At 38.6% G+C, this 23,879-nt stretch overlaps 1 protein-coding gene and 1 pseudogene across 13 annotated transcripts in view; one reads left to right on the top strand and one right to left on the bottom strand.

The window, feature by feature from the left end:
* Positions 1–23,879, bottom strand: part of ERC1 (ELKS/RAB6-interacting/CAST family member 1) — a 552,388-nt gene that overhangs the window by 49,118 nt on the left and 479,391 nt on the right. The gene's annotated exons all lie outside the window — the stretch shown is intronic.
* On the top strand, positions 15,280–15,627 carry LOC132020835 (small ribosomal subunit protein eS26-like; annotated as a pseudogene).

Raw genomic sequence — 23,879 nt, 5'->3', positions numbered from 1 at the left:
GGGAGACAAACCATAAGTGACTCTTAATCTCACAAAACAAACTGAGGGTTGCTGGGGGGAGGGGGTTTGGGAGAAGGGTGGGATTATGGACATTGGGGAGGGTATGTGCTTTGGTGAGTGCTGTGAAGTGTGTAAACCTGGTGATTCACAGACCTGTACCCCTGGGGATAAAAATATATGTTTATAAAAAATAAAAAATTATAATAAAAAAAATACAGTAATCCTCTTAATACTTTTGCTTCATTGATTAGATGTTGCATATCAAATGACATATATTGAAACTAAAAAGTTACCACTTAACAAACCTTTAGTGAATGTCTTTGTGCCATGCCATGTCTGGTTTTAGCTGATGAGAATATTAAGAATAAGGTGTGGTTCTGGTCTACATTTTAAAAAAAATCATGAAATAGTGGAACTAATGTGTTCCCTTATGTTGAATGTACATAAGAATAAAAATGCATAAATTGCATTAAGTTTACTTTTGAAGTTTACTTCAGGTAAACACTTATATTGCTAAATAAACCTCTTTGCCTTAATTTGAAACTTAGCTTAACTTAGTTTTCATACATAAGGTCATAAAATTCAAGTTTTTAATTCTCAATGGTCTTTGAGATCCAACCTCTTCTTTCTTTCTTCTTCTTCTTTTTTTTTTTGAGAGGCAGGAAGGGGCAGAAGGAGAGGGACAGAGGAGCCTGACACAGGGCTTGATCTTATGACCTGAGCCAAAATCAAGAGCAGATGCTTAACCAACTGAGCCACCCAGCCACCCTTGAGATCCAACTTCTTAATCAGCCTTCTCACTTGAAGCCCAAGTGGACAATTAGTGGACTCCCTAAATATTTTTGGTGTTACAGTCCTTACCCATTTTTAACCTTATGAAATAGAATCAAATACATAAATTTGAGAATGGCCCTCATTTGATACTTCTCCTGCAAGAGACACACTGGACAGAAATATGCTTAGCATGTCTGTACCCTCGTAATAGCTTATAAAAAAGTAAAAAATTCAGAACAGTTTATAAGATATATCTACATAACCTCCATCAAAAACCAAACCTTATTGTTAAAATTGAGAATCTGGAAAATTTTAACAGCTTTAGACTGAGTTTGTGCTTAGAGGACTAGTCACTTACTGAAGAACAATTCTGTAACAGCATAGCTGCCTTTCTTTTAGGGTAAGTCAATAGACTTCCAAAATTTCAGGAAAAATTAAGAGATAACCTAAAGTTAAAGACAAGAAACAAGGGCTCCAAATCCTGACCCTCACTTCGTAAGTGCTTTTCATGTAGATCTCTTTGACTCCCCATATTGTATAGAATGTGGCTGTCTTACATTTATCTTCCAAACCAAAAATAACAATCACAACAAAAGCAAAATAATTCAGACTATTACTATATTATTTAGAATATTATACTATACTATACTATTACTATAACTCATGTTATACATATTTACTAAGTATCTCAAATATGAGTTCATCTCTACATTGTCCAGCTCTAGCAAGAATCCTGCTAAATTGGTTTATCAAGAATCTATCATCCTTGATACTTGATTACCCTCAATGTCTGACCAGAATTCTCACCCTCCACCATTCTCCAGGTGATATCTGATCACTCTGGCCTGCCTTTAGCGAGGATCCTGTTAGGTAGGTTGAGCCAAAATGCGCCCTTCTCCCTAAAGTCTCCTCTTAGTAAGCCTCCACCTACTGACCCCTACCCTGCTCCTTGGCTATAATTTCCACTTTTCCTTGTTGTATTCAAAGACTGTTAAGCACAATCTTTCTCCCCACTGAAAAACTCCACTGCAGTGATCCCTATACCTATCACAATGGTCCTGAATGAAGTCTGTCTTACTGTTTTAAAAAGTGAATGGATAATTTTTTTTTCTTTAACACTGGATAAAGTAGAGGAATAGTAAATACTTGGTTATCATTAGCAGTTCAGGTCCAGGGACTACTGGATAACTGAGATGAATAAATGTTCATCAGAAATCTTACCACAAATAGAAATATCTGGTTCTTAAAGTAAAAACTCTTTTCAAAGGTTTCAGATTTAAAGGGCTTTATGGTTTGTTAAAGTTTAAATGTGTCTATGAAAGCCAAAAAAGACTACGGGTTTTGAAGTACAAACAAAAGAGGGAGTAATTTTTTAAAATAACATGTGGCCATTTCCTCTTAGTCTTACAGCTCAGAAGTCTGTTGTCAATTTTTCTTTAAGCATATATTACCATTTCGGCAAGACAAAACAAAACATCCCTTACTTGCTGATCTAGACGGAGAAAAAAAATTCTGTACTCGAAGTCATAAGGAGATAGGAAATGGTACAGAATAAAATAAATCCCGAAATCTGAACCATAGAACTGCTAACTACATTTTGCCCATTTTTTTCTCCATTTTGTTAAGACCTATTTTATTTTATGCAGTATAATAAATGTTACTCAAATATAGTAGAGTATTGGGGGACTGCCCACTAGTGAGGGAAGAAATCTGCTGAGCACCTTTATTTATATGCTTACGGAGGATGTTAAGTCTGTAGGTATTTCAAGTACCTACTTCAATATTTGGAAACTTGTAAGATACATAAAAATATGGTCATTTACTATTAAGGGGGCAGACAAGTATGTACAGATGAAGAAGTACAGATAAATGGACATTAAGTGGAGAGAATGCTATTATGAGGACAGAAGCTACTATAATCTAACCCACTAAGAGGACACATATTTTAGGCTCCCAGAAAATGTAGTCAGATGAGAGAGTTCAATAATTAGAATAATTAAGAAAGCCATCCAGTTGGGGAGCCTGGATAGGTTTAGTCGGATAAGCGTGTGCCTTTGGTTCAGGTCATGATCCCAGAGTCCTAGAATGGATGCCCACATCAGGCTCCCTGCTCAGTGGGGAGCCTGCTTTTCCCTTCCCCACAGCTCCTGTCAAATAAATAAATAAGATCTTAAGAAAAAAAGATCTTAAGATCTTAGATTAAGAAATGCTAAGAGCAGGTGTGTGTTCCAAAATTCCTCCTTGCTCTTAAGAGCTAGTAAGGATGGGAAAGCATCCACCTTCAGTTCAGTTCTTGGCCACAACAAATCATTTACTGTATTTCAGTGAACAATGCAGGGCTTAAATATTTGTGTGTGTGTGCACCTAAAAGTGCACAAACAGATGAATGACTTCCCCATTCTACAGTTAAGTTCCACAGCTACACACTTAAGAATGAGAAATTATGTGGAAAAAATCCTAGGTATGGGGGAGAATAATGAGGCAGAAGAAGAGGCTCACATTCTTTAAGCAGGTGAGCCAAATGAATGCTGATGCTGCAAACTAGTTAGACAGTTGGCCACAGGCAAAAATGGCGGCTTCAACTCCTCGCATGCCTGTGCACATATCTGAGTGCTGAAATTTTAACTCACGTTCCATTCTGATCCTTTGAGGTCTGGTGCCTCAAGTACCCTTGCTATAATTGTTTGTTGCAGTCAAGCACACAACACTTCTTGGCATTATTACATGTCTGCTAGACAGATGGATCTAGAAAACAGCAACATGCTTGTTGCTTGCAGGGCAAACCACGGTAACAATCTGTCATAACATCTCATTTTCTTCTCTTTCTAATGCAATGTACCAATTGCACCAGAAGTGGAAGAGAAGGCCAAGTAGAGGTGTCCAGGTCAAACAAAAGGAACCTTCCGACCTTGATATATGTCAATAAATAAGGAACGACATAACAAAGGATATGAATCTACACTACAGGGAACACATCCACTGGCTCCTTCTCACAGTCTACAGGAATACAGAGAAGAGCCAAGTATGATTATCTAGCAATTACAAGATTGGATAGTTTACCTCTATAAGGGCTCCCAAACAGAGGCCAGTCTTCGGAGGAGTCTGTTCTGTCATTAGCTTATTTCAAGGTCAGGTTAAAGGTGCACGTGCGTGGTGTGTCTGTGTAAATCTAAGAGTTGGGAGGGGTAGAATGGGATAGTTTGCCACTAGTCACATTATTATTTCAACTCTAGTGTCAAAGCAAACACAAGGGGACCATGCAGATATTTAGAAGTTCACTGCAGAATGCTCGCTGATAGACTGGGACCACTGAGGGGCTCATTCTGTGTCTGAAGCCTTTGGAAGATATGGCTCTTCATTAAACAGTGCTTAACAAGAACATGGCCTAGGAGGGGGCAGGTGGGAGAGAAGGAGAGTTTACTTCTCACTTGAAATGCAGGAAAATATAAATGGATCTGCAGCTGTGTATAAATATCAGAAGTGAAGTATCTGCACTATTTAGAGAAAGACTAATTATGTTCAGAAATCCGATCTCTTAATGTTAAAGTCAGAAATAACCAGGAAACAAAATGACAGGGTGGAGACACGTGATCTGGTGTGCATGAGAGGGCACATATATGTGCCTGCAGTGACAGGGGGGTGACAAGGGCAAAATGCAAGAAAAGACCTGTGTAAAATGGCCCTTAGCCATTATTTTCAGCTTGAGCACAGCTTTGAACTCGACCAACTGGGAGGATGGGTGCGCTTCAGAACCAGTACCACAACAGGCACAAAGGGTGATCCCTTAACTTCTTTCTCTCATTATTATAAATTGAAATAAAGCTAGGATCCTAGTGAGCTTGCAGCGAATTCCAAGAGATTAGGATGTGCGGCCCCTCCTTCCACCCCTGCAGCATCCCTGTTCTCTCCTTTCCCCTTTACCTCTCTCTCCTCCTGACCTACCCGCATGGAGAATCTTTATTTCTACTCCATACACACACGCCAAAAAATGTGGGAGGGCTCTTGGCTGTTCCGACAGAGCTGTCCTTCCTGGATTTATGTCTGCCATATCAATCAGGAAATCATATTTAAGGAGCAAATTCTTTCTGAAAATTTTATACACCATGAACAAATCCCACGGATTAACGATTTCCAGACATTACGACTTTTACCTTGGGAGCAATCCAGGATTTGGGTGGAAAAAAAAAAAAAAAAAACACTGGGGAAAAACAAAAATTAGCAAGATGATTTTCTCTACTCATTTTCTTTATTTGAGAATAAAACCTCCCATACAGTCACTGAATTAATCTCCCCCCTCCTCACTCTCTGAAAGTTAAAATTTCTTAGCAAAACACAAACTCTGACAGATATCACCATTTCGTTATGACTAGTAGCTGATGCTTTAGCAAAGCTTTATTATTATTTGAGGATAAAAACATTACTATGACAAAATAGGCTCAGCATAGAAGTGCCAGAAATCCTACAAGATGTGGCTGATGTTATGTGTTGTAAGGTAACAGCCAGGAGATTTCAGGATTAAGTAACGTGGGGCAAGCCAAGTTTTCTGTATGTATATGTGTGTGTGTGCGTGTGTGCGCGCACGTACACACACACACACACATACATATATCCATCCCCCAATTTTTGGAAGAAGGATCCATGTGCCCTGATTCCCTCTGATCCAACACAGGGCTCATTAAGTGCTGACTGAAGAACTGTGAAGTTCAATGGCAGAGTGCAGCAGTCCCACCAGAATGTGAGGAACAGAGTGGTCAGAAAGAGCAACACAAGCGTTCTGATAGAGCTGACAGATCTGGGGAGAAAAATGTTCGAGTGCTAGCAAGTGAAAAAATGGAGTGCCAGCAGACCAAGGGAGAAAGCTCCGAGGACCTGGAAATGGGAGTCTATCTAGACTGAAGCAGGTGAAGCTATGTGACACACCAGAGCAGGAAGGCTCCTAGTGACTTGACAGTGGGGGAAGAAGTTATGTTTGTGCAGAATCTTCAAATTTGTTTTATCTACCGGGCTCTAGCCCCAGCTTTTCATCCTCATGAAAGAGCTACCATATAAATGGACCCACATCCAAATTCTATAACAGTTTAGTGAGGAACTACGAAGGTTAGAGACTGTGTTCCTGATAAAATCAGATCCCTAACACATTACAGGTGTTTAGAAAATAGGAAATGGGATGGAAAAGTGAAGTAGCCACTCCAACTCTAAAGATCACGTAGAGGAAAAGCAAAAAGAGAATGCAAAATACACCTTTGCTTCGATGTGTTAATCTGTTTATGTCATTAGTGCTCTTCCTTGGTTTCTTTCCAGGGAGCACACTTTCAGTGCCACAGACTTTCACAGCAACTGAAAGGAGGAATAGCTCTCTCCATGTTTTAAGCAATCTGCTCAAATACAGTTTGGGGGAACTCTTCATACTCTATTGCTTTTAGGCTTTAGTAGCTGTAATCTTATATATATGAGATGTTACTGCTGGCAAGAAATCAGAAGCTTCAGATCATCCACAGGAAGCAAAGTCTCTGCCATCTTCATCTCAGCAGTAAGATCTCATTTGGTTTGGTGTATTTCTGTATTTGTCTATTTAATAAACCATCCACACATCATTTCCCAGATATTCCATTTCAAAGAATACTGCAAAGCTGGGGCACCTGGGTGACTCAGTTGGTTAAGCGGCTGCTTTTGGCTCAGATCATGACCCCAAGGTCCTGGGGCCGAGCCCCACATCAGGCTCCCTGTTCAGCGGAGAGCCTGCTTTTCTCCCTTTCCCTCTGCCCGTCATCTGCCCACTTGTGGAATCTTTCGTCAAATAAATAAATAAAATCTTAAAAAACAAAAACAAAGAATACTGCAAAGCCATCCTAAGGCTGACATTTGTGTCTCAGACTATCTTGTGAGTTCAGTATCATACATTTTATGGTACTGGGAGGTTCTTAGCATTCCTTGATTTCATTTAACAGGCTCATCTAAACAATCATACTTTTCTGTGCATGAGAATGAAGCATCAGGTTCACGTGTTACTTAACACCCCCCTCCCCCCGGCAATGCACTATGTATGAGGTTTGATCAGCAGGGGCTGGGCTCCTCTGAGCTGGAACTCCTACATCTCTGTGTCTCTTGGAGCAATTACAACTTGTACCTTCTAGGAAAGCACAGTTGTTTACCTGACTGCCTGCTTTACCTGCCTCATATTAGTTACTTCACTCATGTAAGTTTTTGCTAGTTAACCACAGAATAAAAGTAATGTTGGTGGTCCTCTGTATCTTAGGATCTTAGTTAAGAATCTTATCGACTTGAGTATTTCTCTGGCAAAAGCTGCTGTGGCATCTCATGTCGTATAGTACTACACCCATAAACATGTAGCCATAAGCATGTAGGCCCTTGGCTGGTAATCATATTAACTACTGGACATCCAGTAGTTTCAAGGACTGGTGAAGAAAGGCTTTTTTACCCAGAGTCTGCCCTCACCGGAGACAGATTTGTATCACTTATATTACCTGCTCCAAAATATTTGCTCTGTATTGATGACTCTTGTGAGGAAGTGAAGAACTAGAGAGCAATACCATGTTGTTAAGAGGCATGGGCTCTGGAGACTGGTTTAATTCCAGGCTCTGCAACATTCTCGCTATGAGACCTAGGACAAGTTACTTTGAGGACAGTACATTTTATGGAGTTGTAATAATCTATGTGTCTACCAGATAGTAAGCTCCTTCAGTAATTATTAACAATTATTATTTTCAAGACTCTGTTTTATCATCTATAAAATGCGTCCAAATCCATGTAAAATACAAATTATTCTTGATAACTTTAGCTGACATTCTGACCCTGAGGACACTGTAACCCTATCATTTGCCCTTAGCTCCACCAACAACTGTGGATGGTAAGATAACAGCATGGGAAGCGATGAGAACAACAAAGAACTGGATAAGCAATAGACTCGAGGTTGGTAAATTACATTCAGTGGACCAAATTTAATACCACTGCCTGTTTTCTATAATCTAACATCTAAGAATGGTTTTTACATTTTCAAATGGTTGAAAAAAGAGAAAAGAAGAACCTTTGGTGACATGTAGAAATTATATAAAAATCAAATTTCAGGACCCATAAATAAAGTTATATTAGGTCACAGTTATACTTGTTTATTTACACATTGCCTACGGTTGCTTTCACACTGCAGCAGCAGAGCTGAATAGTGGTGACAGAGCACAGGGTTCATAAAGTACAAAATATTTACCATATGAACCTTCACAAAAAATGTGCCAATCCCTACAATAGATCAATTCCAGACAATGGGGTAACTGTAATATTAGTTAATTCTTATAATCTTCTCACAGACTAGTTAAGACATAAATAATAATTACCATTAAAAAAATTCAGTTAATAACTCCATAGGCACTCCTATGTTTCTTGCAGTGTTACTTATAATGGCCAAACTATGGAAGCAGCCCAAGTGTCCACTGATGGATGAATGGATAAATGGATGAATGGATGGATAAGTGGATAAAGAAGATGTGGTACACACAATGGAATATTACTCAGCCTAAAAAAGAATGAATTCTTGCCATTTGCAATGACATGACAGTTTTATACTAAGCAAAATAAATCAGTCAGAGAAAGGTAACACTGTATGATTTCATTCATATATGGAATCTGAGAAATAAAACAAGTAAAAAAAAAAAAAAAAAAAAAGAAAAGAAAAGAAAAAGAAACCAGACTCTTAACTATAAAGATGGTTACCAGAGAGGAGGTGGGTAGGGGGATGGGGGAAATAGAGGATGAGGATTAAAGAGAATATACACTTATCATGACAAAAAAATAAAATGACAGATAAAATCAATTCATAATGAATATTATTTGCATCGACATCAATATCAAAACAAAATACTGGCAAAATAGATAACTGAATTTGGCAACAGACACAGAAAGAAAATTCCATTGCAGAAAACTGTAATTAGTAAAATCTAATATGGGCAAAACTCTGAATGATAAATAAAATCATTATACAATTTATTTATTATTATTTTTATTTATTTCTAAAGATTTTATTTATTCGTTTGAAAGAGAGAGACAGAGAGAGCACAAGCAGGGGGAGAGGGAGAAGCAGACTCCCTGCTAAGGTGGGAGCCTGACATGAGGCTTGATTCCAGGACCTGGAGATCATGACCCAGACACTTACCCAGCTGAGTCACTCAGGTGCCCCAATCATTATACAATTTAAATATGGAAAATAACTGATACTAAAATGATTCACTAAAATAAGAATATTGAAGAAGTTTAGGTATTTTCAATTATATGTGTAGAAAACTGATAAAGAAATTAAACCGGGGGCACCTGGGTGGCTCAGTCAGTTAAGAGGCCAGCTCTTGATTGAGGCTCAGGTCATGGTCTCAGAGTCCTGGTATTGAGCCCTGCTTTGGGCTCCATGCTTAGTGGGGAGAGTCTGCTTGAGATTCTCTCTTTCCCTCTCCCTCTACCCCTTCCTTGGTCACACATGCATATGCTCTCTCTCTCAAATAAATAATTTTAAAAAGAAAGAAAGAAAAAAAGAAATTAAATGGAATTAACTTAGTTTCAGCTCCAGCAAATATTCAGTGAAAATTCCCTGATACTGGTCTATTCTGATTTAAATATGGGCGAATAGGTCAAATATTTTTATTGAGTCAAACATTCTCAAGGTCAACAAAAATTAAACACTAATTGGATCAAAATGGCACCCGGTACTCATTTTCAGTACAGAACACAAGAGATGGGAGGAGTTTTTGAGATCATGTAGGTCATCTACTCCACTTCTCCTTGCCCTACTTTCTAAATGAAAAGCTCAAGGCCTAGAGAGGTAACCTGACCTGTAAATATGGTTAGGAGCTATGTAGCTCAGCTTAATGGCCATGTGTGTCACAGCTTGATGCTTCTCATCTTGAACAATACAAAACATGCAGGCTTTATTCACTGCTGTTTATCCAAATAGTTTCTCTGAACACACTAACTTTCTGGACTGTAATTGGGCTTTCAGACTGTGTTCTCTATTTTCTAAACCAAACTGGAAACAATTTAGGACATTTCTTAGAAGAACCAATGTTTCTTGATAATGAACATATTCCCAGTTTACTAACTATTCCGCAATTGTATCCATTCAGGCCTTTAGCATCACTCCCCAGGACAAAATAAGAACTTAATCTTAACTGCCCTTGTCTCCAGTATTCTCCCTATTTTGTCCATCTGTCTTCATGATCTACCTGAAGACTGCATCACCCTCATGGCTTGTCATCCCCTTATCCCCTGTTATTATCCTGTTGTTATCCCCTTGACACACCGTAATGTTTAAAATAAGTCCATGAATTCTAAGACATGCCTCCCTTCAAAAAGTAGAGCCCAAGATACTCTGTTCCATTAAATGTGGGATGGTCTTGGTGACTTGCTGCTAAGGAACAGAATATGGTAAGAGTGATGATATGTAACTTTTGATTCTAGGTTATAGAAGGCATTTGTGGCTTCATCCTTGTTCTCTTCTCCTGAATCATTTATTTTGGGTGAAGCTGGCCACCTTGGCCACCTTGTGGCTAGATCCATATGGCGAGGAAATGAAGGTTCTTACCAATAACCGGATGGACAGTGGATGAACCATCTTGAAACTGGATGCTCCATTCTCAGTCGAGTTTTTGGATAACTGCAGTCCCAACTGACATAGTGACTGTAACCCATAACAGACTCTAAGTAAGAACCACCCAGCTAAGTGGTTCCTGAATTCCTGACCCACAGAAACCATGGAAATGACAAAAGCTTATTGTTTTTCTATGCTGCCAAATTTGGGAGTAATAGGTTATGTACAAATAATTAAAATACATCTTAAGCACTATTCATCATGAACTATTAAGAATATACCAAATTTGGGGGTGCCTGGGTGGCTCCGTTGGTTGAGCCACTGCCTTTGGCTCAGGTCATAGTCCTGGAGTCCCGGGATCACACCCGCATCAGGCTCCCTGGTAAGCAGGGGGGTCTGCTTCTCCCTCTGACCTTCTCCCGTCTCATGTTCTCTCTCACTGTCTATCTCTCTCTCTCAAATGAATAAATGAAATCTTAAAAAAAAATTTAAAAAGAGTATACCAAATTTGTTATGCTATTTATATGTCTATGTCCTTGTCTAAAATTATATCTGCTTGGCAAAAGCCAACTGCTCCTTTAAAAGGCAGCTCAAGGGTCATTTTCTCTGTGAAACCTTGAGCCTCTTTGTGGAGGCCTGGGTTTTCCCACTATACCTTGTATAACTTTTCTGTTGGAGAATATGTAGTTTACTATTTGTTTTACAGTGTCGAATGATGTATTTAAATCCATACACCTAACGCAGTATTTATGGATTGGGAGTAGACGCCCAAGAAGTATTTTTGAGTAAATTCTCTCATTTTCAGTCTGTTTTAACCAAATAATAAAAATCTCAAACCATACTTATGGAATTATTCTATATGAACTTAGGACCCATATGTCAATGATAAAGGTTTTAGAGAATGGGTGTTTTGGTTTGTTAAAACATGAAGCGAGGGTAAACATCCTGGTTCAATTTCTAGAAGATACAACCATATGAATGCTAGATTTTAAATAGTGATCCATCAACAAAATGACTATGAAAACTTAAACATTTAAGATGTTTTCATTTAATACCCCAAATGCCAAAAGCAAAATCTGAATAATTTATTTTATATTTATATGAAAAGGAACCCATACAGTTCAAGTGCTTTCTAGGTCTGCCAAATACCTCCTCATGCAAAAAGTTTGTGTTTCTAGTCTTGAAAATGAGGAAGAAAAGAGTGGTATATGTTCACTGTTGACTATTCTTTCAATGAAAAGAAATGAAGTCTTGCTAACAAGTGGTTTGCCTTAAAACCTGAATTTTCACCAAAAAGAACCAGCATCTGTTTCAAATATTTTAAAGACTAAGCCCCATTTTGTGCTCTGCTTTGATCTCCCAGGATAATAGGAAGACAGTGATACAGTCCAGCTACACCTCAATCAAGTGTGCTCATTTAATTTATCCCAGAAATGCTGACTGCCAGATCCAGCTGGAAACTTCAGCCTCGTCATTCTCAGATCAGGAGGAAGGGGGAAGACACATCAACAGAGAATGACTCTTTTGTTTTGGTTGATGATACATTTTTATATCCAAGAAAATATTCCTTTAACCCAAAACAGACAGTAATCTTAAAGACAGAGAGAATGTACAGAAAATAACAAATTAGTGAGAAGCTGAGGACAAGTTAATGAAAGGAAGAATGTAGAACCCTATTGTAACAAGATTGTTGTTTGATAGTTCAGATAAAATGTGATTCAAATCATATCCTCCAAAACATAACCCCATAAAATAAAAATATGATCTAATAGGCAACTGCTAGGCCTGTCTTCCAAAACTATTAAAAGGGGATCCTATCATATGTTAACTGGTAGATGTGGGTAAACTTAATGGTATATTCTAGAAGGTACACCAGACATTGACTAGAGCTAAGATCAGTCCGAGAAACTGATACATGAATGCTGTCAGATTATAGGATAAATAACTTGTTAAGATACATGAGGAAATTAAAAGATTAAAAATATCTACTACTAATGCATAAAACCTTAAATAAAATACATGCAACTCTATGGGGCACTTGCCCCGCTTAGTCAGTAAAGCATGCAACTCTTGATCTTGGGGTTGTGAGATCAAGCCCCATACTGGGCCTGGAGCCTACTGAAAAAACAAAACATGTAACTTTCCTTTAGGGTAAAAACTCACCAGCTTTTTCATTCAAATAAATATATATTGAACTCTGCAGGGCCCCCACATTTTCAGATGGCTGTAAAAACCAAGTAAGATGTGAAGAATTCTATTTTGTACAAAGTACAAGGATATTTTAAAGATTTATTTATTTATTTGAGAGAGAGAGAGAGAGTGTTAGTGGGGGTAGGGGCCGAAGGAAACCTCAAGCAGACTCCCTGCTGTGTGGAGAACCACATGAGATGAACCCCAGGATCCTGAGGATCATAACCTGAGCCGAAATTAAGAGTCAGCCACTTAACTGAGCCACTCAGTGCCCCTAAAGTATAAGATTATTTTTATTGTCCTGGAAGAATGTCTCAATCACAAATGATACTCCAAAGAGGAAAAAGACAGCTTTTCCTCATTAGTCAAATACTCATAATTACTAAGGACCAATGGATCTGAGAGCGTATATTCCAGAGACATTTAAAACACTGTAATTTTGAGTCTGAGAGAGAAATCATGTGAGTCACAAGACAATACCACCTTAAATTATTCAGGAGAAACTACAAACACATAGGATATACCTGCAGAACACTATAAATGATGTCTTAAGAATACTTAAGAGAAAGTTCTCTCCAGCAAATTACAATTTTCTCACATAGTCTAAGAGGTCTCTGCCTCCATTGAGCTCAGAATTACTTTAGAACCAGTGTAGAGGTGGTGGCTTCTGCTTCTTACTACTGCCTGAAAATCACCCTCAGGTCAGAAAACTCCAGAAGCAAAAGTCACCTGCCACCAGGGGTACTTAATGAAAGGTAATTAGATCTGACAACACCGGTGGTTAACCTCCCATGCCCTGAGGCCTTGGAGAGGTACCTATATTGTTTCTCAGGCAGTACTGGTGAACTTGGAACAATTCAATTAGAGATTCACGAAATAAAATAATTTCTTTTGCTGCAGGAAAAATTAATTGCCAGGATTGTGGGTTACTTGTGCAATTAAAGTAATGTTAGAAGAAAGGAGTAATCTATATAATAAACAGTAGCATCAGTGGATCTCATAAATATTCTAGGGTTGTATCACAACCACTATAAATGTCATTGCCACTATCATTTATTGATTACCTCCTATGTGCCAAGCAAAGAGCTAAGTGCACTAAATACTTTATTATATTTAATCTGCACAATAGCCTTTGCTGCAGGTTTTATTATTGCCATTTAACAAATGAGGAACCTGACACTGAGAGAAGAGGTTAAGTGATTTGTGGGAAATTACACAGCTACCAAGTGACATTTAAATTAGGTCTAAAGGGGCGCCTGGGTGGCTCAGTGGGTTAAGCCTCTACCTTCGGCTCAGGTCATGATCCCAGGGGCCTGGGATTGAGTCCCGCATAGGGCTCTCTGCTCAGCAGGGACCCTGCTTCTCCTCATCTCTCTCTCTGTCTGTCTCTCTGCCTATCTGTGATCTCTCTCTCTCTCTGTCAAATAAATAAATAAAATCTTTAAAAAAAAATAAATTAGGTCTAAAGACAAAATATGCTATTTACCACCAAGCTAAAAGGCCATAAAAAGAATACAATGGCCTTATAAAGAACTGCAAGAGAAAATATAGTTTGTCAGTTTCACAGGTGGGAGGTAATACTACATTTTTAAGAAAGAAGAAACTTCTGGGACATCTGGGTGGCTCATTGGGTTAAGCTTCTGCCTTCCGCTCGGCTCATGACCTCAGGGTCCTGGGACTGAGCCCCGAGGCAGGCTCTCTGCTTGGCGGGGAGCCTGCTTCCCCCTCTCTTTCTGCCTGCCTCTCTACCTTCTTGTGATCTCTCTCCTTCTGTCAAATGAATAAAATAAAATGTTAAAAAAAAAAACAACTTCTAAGTGCACTAATGTGCATGTAACATAGCTATGACAAGAACACATACCAGAGGGGCGCCTGGGTGGCTCAATGGGTTGAGCCGCTGCCTTCGGCTCAGGTCATGATCTCGGGGTCCTGGGATAGAGTCCCACATCGGGCTCTCTGCTCAGCAGGGAGCCTGCTTCCTCCTCTCTCTCTCTCTGCCTGCCTCTCTGCCTACTTGTAATCTCTCTCTGTCAAATAAATAAATAAATCTTAAAAAAAAAAAAAGAACACATACCAGAAAGACAGTAATACTCGACTGTGAGACAACAAAATATTCACTGAGATTGCTTCAGGGTGGTGGGATTATGGGTAATTCTTTTCCTTTTCTATTTTCCAAGTTAAGTGGTTGGTTTTGACTACAAATCCTCTTCTCAATCTCCCTTCCTTAGGTAAAAGCTCAGATATGCATCAAGACATCTAGGTTTCATACAAAGAAGTCCTCACATACTCATTTCTGCAGTATTTGTGCATTCCAACAGGCAGAGAGAAGACAGTACATATAAATCTAGGAGATACAGTGAAGCCTACTCCTTTCCTGCCTCTGGAATGGGAATATGGAATCGGGTATGACTCTATTTTGATGGTAATCCAGTTCTGGAAGACTCTGTCTAGGCTTTCAGAAAAAAAAAAAAAAAGTAGTGAAAGGGAGTTTGAAGTATCTACTTCTAGGCTGGTGACCAGTTATGAGAGAAATCTTTTTGGGAATAAGATGTATAAATTCACCTAGAGTACCAGTGTGTTGTGGGTTCTAGAAGCCTAAATGTCCTAGTGGGCTATTAGAAGGAGGGCAGAGGAAGCTATCTCGAAGGAATCCTAACACTAACAACACCTCTACAGTGGAAAAATGTTTTTATAAGAAAAAGTGGAGCTCTTGGGTGATTGCTTCCAATATGACCAAGAAAAGAAGGAACAATAATCATGAAGAAAAGTGCTGTCAACCATGTGCAGCTTATTTATAGCACTAACTGTGCCTGATATGTACCTGAGGAATAGGCCATTAAGACATTCATTGTCTGAAACACAGTAGAGGACGCAGCATCGGGACATCTCTGAAGCAAGGGTCTTTGACACCTTTATGTTTCTCAAGCTGTCAGTGAAACTACATTACTGCAGGAATTGTGCCATTCACAGCAAGGTAGTCAGGGATGATTTTTGTGAAGCCCAGAAGAACCAAACACCTTCAACCATGATTTAGACCTACAGGTGCTGCCCCATCACCTCTGCCAAAGCCAATGTAAGGAGCTGAGTTTTTAAGGCTGAAGAAAAGCTATCCTCTGGGGAAAAAAAGAAAAAAAAAAGAAATTATACTTAAAAGAAAAAGATAAAGAAAATAAAATCTGGGGCACCTGGGTGGCTCAATGGGTTAAAGCCTCTGCCTTCAGCTCAGGTCATGATCCCAATCCCAGGTTCATGGGATCGAGCCCCGCATCAGGCTCTCTGCTCAGCAGGGAGCCTGCTTCCTCCTCTCTCTCTCTGTCTGCCTCTCTGCCTACTTGCGATCTCTGTCAAATAAATAAATAAAATCTTAAAAAAAAAAAGAAGATAAAATCTGGTTCAGTCACAGACCATCCTAAATTATGAAGGAAAAGAGAATGGTAAGTTGAATTAAGAATTACAAAGGCAGACAAAAGATGGTGAAAAAAACAGGGCATGATTATCATTAGGAAATAGAAGCCGCATTCTATTTCTACAATAATGTTGATAGAACTTTCAAATCTCATTAGTATGCACTACTTTATCTTACTGTATCAATGATTATAATCCACAAAGCACATAACATAGTTGTAGCCTGAATTTGGCAAAAACTGTGGCCTAGAGCAAAGGTCCTAGAATTCTGAGAATATTTGTAAGCTATCACAAAGCATGGGCTTCATAAAATGTTGATTTTCTTAGGAAGAGTGACTAACCTTAAAAATACAGAATGTTGGTGTTAAAAATACAGAGATTTGGCATCGAACAATTATATTCTGCTCTCATCAGCATTCCTTTGATGTATCCATTAAAAATGTTCTAAAACTAAAAATGAAGACTGCCTGTATTATATTTCAAGTACCACACAGAAGCTATACAGAAGTGAGTGCTGGCTGTGTGTAGGTCACCAAATAACACCTATTGTTTGCATAGCAAATTACGGATTTACAACTTTCACATTCATTATCCTGCCTTAAGAGAATAGGATAGTTATCATCACACTCGTTTTAGAGATGAATAAACTGAGGTTCTAAGAGGTTAATGACTTACTTGAAATCTCTGACCTTCATTCAATGTTTTTTTAATTATATCAAACAGCTGTCTACATTTTTCTTGGACAGTTCATGTGAAACAGAAAAACAGACATATTTGAACTTTGAGGAATTTAATAGCTCAGTGCATTATGGCCAGAAAAATGATAGTTGATCCTAATAGTAAGTCTATCAGAGAAAAACAACTTTGGCAGTTGGAAGGCTGTACTAAAAGCTAAAAGCCCCCTGTCCAAGTCAGATAAACAGATCAACATGGTCCCTTAGTTATTCTGGAAAGCCCAAATAAATCAAGGAGGATGTGCATGAGACCTTTGTTCATAGAGGAATAATTATTTTTGTAACCAATTTTTTCTTCTTACTTCTTGCTGTGAGATAAGGCTGAATAGGTATAGATGACCGACACCTCTCTTAGGTGAGTAAAAGATTCAGGATCTGGTGAGGCTGGTGAGAATGCTGGTGCACAATGCTTGTTTCTCCACTCTGTTCATCAGGACTCTTACGAGTTTGGGGAAAAGAGGAAAGCAGAAAGTAGAAAAGGATACCACCCACTGTTGCAGGAAAATATTACTATCTCCACAAGAGATATACCAAAATCACATACCCAAAAGTATTCTCTTAGCTATTAAGCACAATCCAGCACCAGTGAATTGACAAAATCACACAAACACACCCTTTATATAACAGAAATACAAATGTGAAAGTAACAGGTCCTGGCAGCCAAGAATCCTAGCTCTCTTCTAGTCTAAGCAGCAAAGTGCCATTCCAAAGCTAAAAAGATTAACAACCAAATGAACAGAAAGAAAAGACAAAAAAAAAATTCTTAGGTTTTAAAGATTCAAGTATAAGCTTCTTGAGGTCCCGAGCCATACTAGTATTTTCCCTGGCTATGAGTTAGTGAGTTACTATTGACTTGCAGAGTACATACATCATCAGCTCTTCTCAAGACCAATGTTTCAGCAGATGGTCCATAAAGAAAATCACAGGTGACTACTTCAGTGTTTGCTTTATTTCTGTTTAAAATGTCAAAACCAACCTAAAGGAAGTTCATAGCAATATATGTCTAACCTCAAAAAAACAAGAAAAATCTCAAGTAAACAATCTAACTTTACACCTCAAGGAACTAAAAAAAGGACAAATAAAGTCCAAAGTCAGTAGAGGGAGGATACCAAAGATCAGAGCAGAAATAAATGAAACAGAAACTAAAAAGATAATAGAAAAAAATTCAATAAACTAAGAATTGTTTTTCTGAAAAGGTAAACAAAATTGACAAATAATAGCTAGACTTTCCAAGAAAAAAAGAAGAGAGGATTCAAATAAATAAAACCAGAAATAAAAGAGATGTTATAACTGATACCACAGAAATACCAAGGATCATGAGACTACTGGGCACAATTACGTGCCAAAAAATAGACAACCTAGAAGATAATGATAAATTTCTATAAACATACAAAATACTAAGCTTGAATCATGAAGAAACAGAAAACCGAAACACACCATTATTGAGTAAGGAGACTGAATCAATAATCAAACCCTCTCCAAACAGAAAAGCCCTGGACCAGATAGTTTCACTGGTGAATTCTACCAAACATTTAAAGAATCAACAGGAATTCTTCTCTAACTCTTAAAAAAAAAAAAAAACAAAAACACCAGAAGAGCCAGAAGAGTGGGATCTCTTCCAAACTCTTTTTATGATTAAAAAAAAAAAAAAAGCAAACAGAAAAAAATGTCACAGGAAAAAATAATTACAGGCCAATATCCTTGATGAATATGGACATAAAAATACTCAAAGAAAATATTCACAAACTGAATTCAACAATACAATAAAAGGATCCTGATCACACCCCTGATTGCAATTTATTCCAATGATGCAAGGATGCTTTAACATTTGCAAAATTAGTCAACACAATACATCACACTAACAAAATGAAGGATAAAAATCACATGATTATCTCGAGATGCAGAAAAAGCATTTGACAAAATTAAACATCCATTTATAGATGGAACATACCTTAATATAATAAAGGTCGTATACGACAAGCCCACAGTTAACATATTCAGCGACCAAAAAATGGGAGTGCTTACTCTAAGATCAGGACACAATAAGAATGTCTATTTTTTTTTTTAATTCTTGTGATTTTTAAAAAAATTTTTAGATTTCTTTTCAGTGTGCCAGAATTCATTGTTTACGCACCACACCCAGTGCTCCAAGCAATACGTGCCCTCTGTAATACCCACCACCAGGCTCACCCAACTTCCCACCCCCCGCCCCTTTGAAACCCTCAGATTGTTTTTCAGAATCCATAGTCTCTCATGGTTCATCTCCCCCTCCAATTTCCCTCAACTCCCTTCTTACCACACTTCTCCACCAAAGTATTGGAAGTCCTAGCCAGAACAATTGAGCAAGGAAAAGATATAAAATCCATCCAAATCAGAAAGGAAGATGTAAATCTGTCACTATGTGCAGATGACATAACATTAGACACAGAGAACCTTAAAGGCTGTACCAAAAACTGTTACATCTAATAAATGAATTCTATAAAGCTGTAGGATATAAAATCAATACACAAAACCCTTTTGTGTCTCTATATACTAACAATAAACTATCAGAAAGAGAAATTAAGGAGCCCATTCTGTTTACAATTACATCAAAAAGAATAAAATACCTAGGAACAAATTTAACCAAGGTGGTATAAGACCTGTATACTGAATACTGTAAGACATTAATGAAAGAAACTACAGAAGACACAAATATATGGAAAGATATTCCACGTTCATGAATTGGAAGAATTAACATTGTTAAAATGTCCATATTACATGAAGTAATCTAATCTAGGATTCAGTGTAATCCTTATTGATTTCCAAAGACATTTTCCATAGAAATAAATAATCTTTAAATATGTATGGAACCATGAAAGACCATAAATAGTTAATAGTAATCTTGAGAAAAAAAAGCTGGAGAAAGTCAATATTCAAGAAATATTCATTGAATGCCTATTATTTGCCAGACAACATTTAAATGACCTCTAGTGTCACTTTATATTGCTCCTTATTGATTTAAGACTAGTAAAATAATTTTGAGAGCATTCCTAGAAATAAAGATATTTCCTAATGATAAGAAGTTTAGCAAGAGTATGAAACACTCATAAATGGTTATACAAATAATAACAGCTTCCAAATACATGAAGCAAAAATTGAAGAATTCAAAGGATGAATAGAAAATTCCAATTATACTCAAAGATCTTAGTATTTCTTTCTCAGCAACTAATAGACTGGACTCCCCCACCCTATAAGTTTTATAGTAAAGTCATGGAATATCTGAACAACTTTATCAACCACCTGGACCTACCTGATATTTATAGAATACTGTATGTAACAGCTAAACAATACCATTCCTTTCAGGAGATAAAGTATGTGCACCAAAATGGATGATATTCTAGGTCAAAACATAAGCCTCAGAAAATGTAAAATATTAAAATAATATAAAGTATATTTTCTGATCACAATGGAATCAACCTAGAAATCTATAACCATACAACCTAGGAAAAAACTCCCAAATCTGAAACTAGACACTTTTGCAAATCTTCAGGAAAAAGAGAAGAGATTTTTAAATAATAACAAAACTACTAGGAAAAAAGTTGGCAATGTTGTAAGGTACTTCCAGGTACTTGTGTTTTTATATATTAGCAGCAAACAACTGAAATAAAACACTGTAGATAAAAGTTAAAGATCTGGGGCACCTGGGTGGCTCAGTGGGTCAAGCCTCTGCCTTTGGCTCAGGTCATGATCTCAGGGTCCTGGGATTGAGCCCCACATCGGGCTCTCTGTTCAGTGGGGAGCCTGCTTCCCTCCCCCTATCCCCCACCTGCCTCTCTGCCTGCTTGTGATCGGTCCCTCTCTGTCAAATAAATAAATAAAATGCTTTTTAAAAAAGTTAAAAATCTAATTTTTTAAAAAAGATTTTATTTATTTATTTGACAGAGAGAGAGAGAGCACAAACCGGGGGAGCAGCAGAAGGAGGGGAAGAAGCAGACCCTGCTGAGCAGGGAGCCCGATGCGGGGCATGATCCCAGAACCCTGGGATCATGACCTGAGCTGAAGGCAGACGTTTAACCAACTGAGCCACTCAGGCACCCCAAAGAAGATCTAATTAAATGGAGAAACAGTATGTTTATGATTTTAAAGACTTAATAGTGGTAAGACGTTAACTGTCCCCAAATTGGTTTACAAAATCAATGCAATCTCTATACCCCTCCTGCAGGATTTGTCATAGAAAATGACAAACTGTCATAGAAATTGACTCCCCTTGGGAGGCTCAGTCAGTTAAGCATCTGCCTTCAGGTCAGGTCATGACCCCAGGGTCTGGGGACAGAGTCTTGCATCTGGCTCCTTGCTCAGCAGGGAGTCTGTTTCTCCCTCTGCCTGCCATTCCTCCTGCTATGCTCGCTTTCTAGAAATAAATAAAATCTTTAAAAAAAGCAACTGACAAACTGAAATTTATACGAAAATGCAAACAACCTGAAATCACTAAAACATCTTTAAAAAGCTTAACAATTTGAAAGACTTACACTACCAGACTTTAACAAATTGCAAAACTATAGTAGTTGAGACAGTGTGGTAATACAGATCAACAAATTAAATAATGAAAAAAATAGAAGGCACAAACATAGATACATATTTACATCTTCGATTTTTTATTTTACAAAGGTGTACAGGAAAAAAGAACTTTGACCCCTAACTTAAAATACACTAGAATAAATTTGAGATGGATTACAGAACTAAATGTGGAAGCAAAACAATAAAGGAAAAAGGAAAAAAAAAACCCACCAGGGTAATATTTAAGCTCTATGCGTTATGCAAAAGTTTCTTAGGAGCCAGAAAGCAATAACCATTAAAAACTGATAAATAGGGGCACCTAGGTGGCTCAGTGGAGCCTCTGCCTTCAGCTTGGGTTGTGGTTCTGGGGTCCTGGGATTGAGCCCCGCGTTGGGCTCTCTGCTTGGCAGGGTGCCTGCCTCCCTCGCTCCCTCTCTCTCTGCCTGCCTCTGCCTACTTGTGATCTCTGTGAAATAAATAAGTAAAATCTTTAAAAAGAACTGATAAATAAGACTTGAATAAATTAAAGACTTTTGATAATGAAAAAACACCATTAAAATAACTGAATACACAAGCCACAGATTAGGAGAAAATATTTGCAAAATATTTATCTCAAAAACGACTGGTATCTAGGCCATATGAAGAATGCCTACAACTTAATAAGATAAAATCCAATTAAAAACACAAATTTGAGCAGATACTTCAGAAAGGACAGAAGTACTTTCTTCAGATACTTCAGGAAGTCATACAAATAGCCAGTCGACACATGACAGTGTTCATCACTTTGTCAGTGGCAGCATTAAAATGAAAACCACAATGAAATACCTTTCCATAGCCTAAAAATGGTCAAAATTAAAAAGATGGAAAGTATCAAATGTTTAGAAGGATATGGAGTACCACAACTCTCATCTGTTGCTGGTGGGAGCATAAAATGATAATATCACTTTGAAAAAGTAGCAGTTTCTTTTTTCTTTTTTTTTTTTTAAATAAAGTTCTTGGCATAGACTTGCCGGAAGAGATGATACACACATTTTGCAATCCTGATTATGTCAATTTGACTTCCAGAATCATGACTGGTTGATATATTCATCTGTGCTGCTGAGAGCCCATCTCCCTATGCTCAGTAATGTGAGGTATTTTTTTTAAAGATTTTATTTATTTATCTGACAGAGAGAGATCACAAGTAGGCAGAGAGGCAGGCAGAGAGAGAGAGAGGAGGAAGCAGGTTCCCCACTAAGCAGAGAGCCCGATGCGGGACTCGATCCCAGGACCCTGAGATCATGACCCGAGCCGAAGGCAGCGGCTTAACCCACTGAGCCACCCAGGTGCCCCAAAAAGTAGCAGTTTCTTATAAAACTCAACATATAATACTAAGGCAAGTCCATTTGTAGGTAGTTACCCAAAGAAATAAAAGCATATGTCCACCAAAAGACATGTATAAGAATGTTCATATTAGCTTTATCCATAACTGTCTCAAACTAGAAATGAGCCAGATTATTCAAGAGGTCTAAATGAACTGTGCTCAGTCATCACACAATGGAATACTACTCAGCAACAAAAATAAACTTCTACAATTAAGAAAATGAATGAATTTAATTCCAGTGTAGTTAACAGTGTTGTAATAGTTTCAGGTATACAATATAGTGATTCAAAAGTTCTATATACGACTGTGAACATCAAGATAAGGGTGCCCTTGGGGGGAGGAGTCAAGATGGCGGAGAAGTAGCAGGCTGAGACTACTTCAGCTACCAGGAGATCAGCTAGATAGCTTATCTAAAAATTGCAAACACCTGCAGATCCATCGGCAGATTGAAGAGAACAACAACAGCAATTCTGGATACAGAAAAACAACCACTTTCTGAAAGGCAGGACTGGCGGAGACGTGAATTCAAAGCGACAGGAAGATAGACCCCGGGGGGAGGGGCCAGCTCCCGGCAAGCGCGGAGCAACGGAGCACAAAATCAGGACTTTTAAAAGTCTGTTCCGCTGAGGGACATGGCTCCAGAGGCTAAACCGGGGCGAAGCCCACACGGGGTCAGTGTGGCCTCAGGTCCCGCAGGGTCACAGAAGAATTGGGGGTGTCTGAGTGTCGCAGAGCTTGCGGGTATTGGAACGGGAAAGCCGGCTACAGAGACAGAGCCGACAGTAAGATCACAGCTCGGTGTTACCTTGAACCGGTCGCTCGGTGAGCTCGGAGCGCAGCCGGAGGTCAGGTAGACGGGAGTAACTGGGCGCTGTTCTCTGAGGGCGCACTAAGGAGTGGGGCCCTGGGCTCTCGGCTCCTCCAGGCCGGAGACCAGGAGGCCGCCATTTGTATTCCCGTCCTCCGGAACTCTACGGAAAGCGCTCAGGGAACAAAAGCTCCTGAAAGCAAACCCGAGCGGATTACTCACCCCGGCCCCTGGTAAGGGCGGTACAATTCCGCCTGGGGCAAAGACACTTGAGAATCACTACACCAGGCCCCTCCTCCAGAAGATCAACAAGAAATCCAGCCGAGACCAAGTTCACCTACCAAGAAGAGCAGCAGAATTCCAGAGGAGGAGAAAGCAAAGCACGAAACTCATGGCTTTCTTCCTGTGATTTTTTTTTAGTCTTGCAGATAATTTAATTTTTTTCTTTTTCATTTTTTGTTTTTTTTCTCGCCTTCAGGTAAA

This window comes from Mustela nigripes, chromosome 6 (assembly GCF_022355385.1).
Source record: "Mustela nigripes isolate SB6536 chromosome 6, MUSNIG.SB6536, whole genome shotgun sequence".
Lineage (NCBI taxonomy): Eukaryota > Metazoa > Chordata > Mammalia > Carnivora > Mustelidae > Mustela > Mustela nigripes.
The sequence above is the reverse complement of the archived record's forward strand: the minus strand, read 5'-3'. Positions and strand labels throughout refer to the sequence as shown.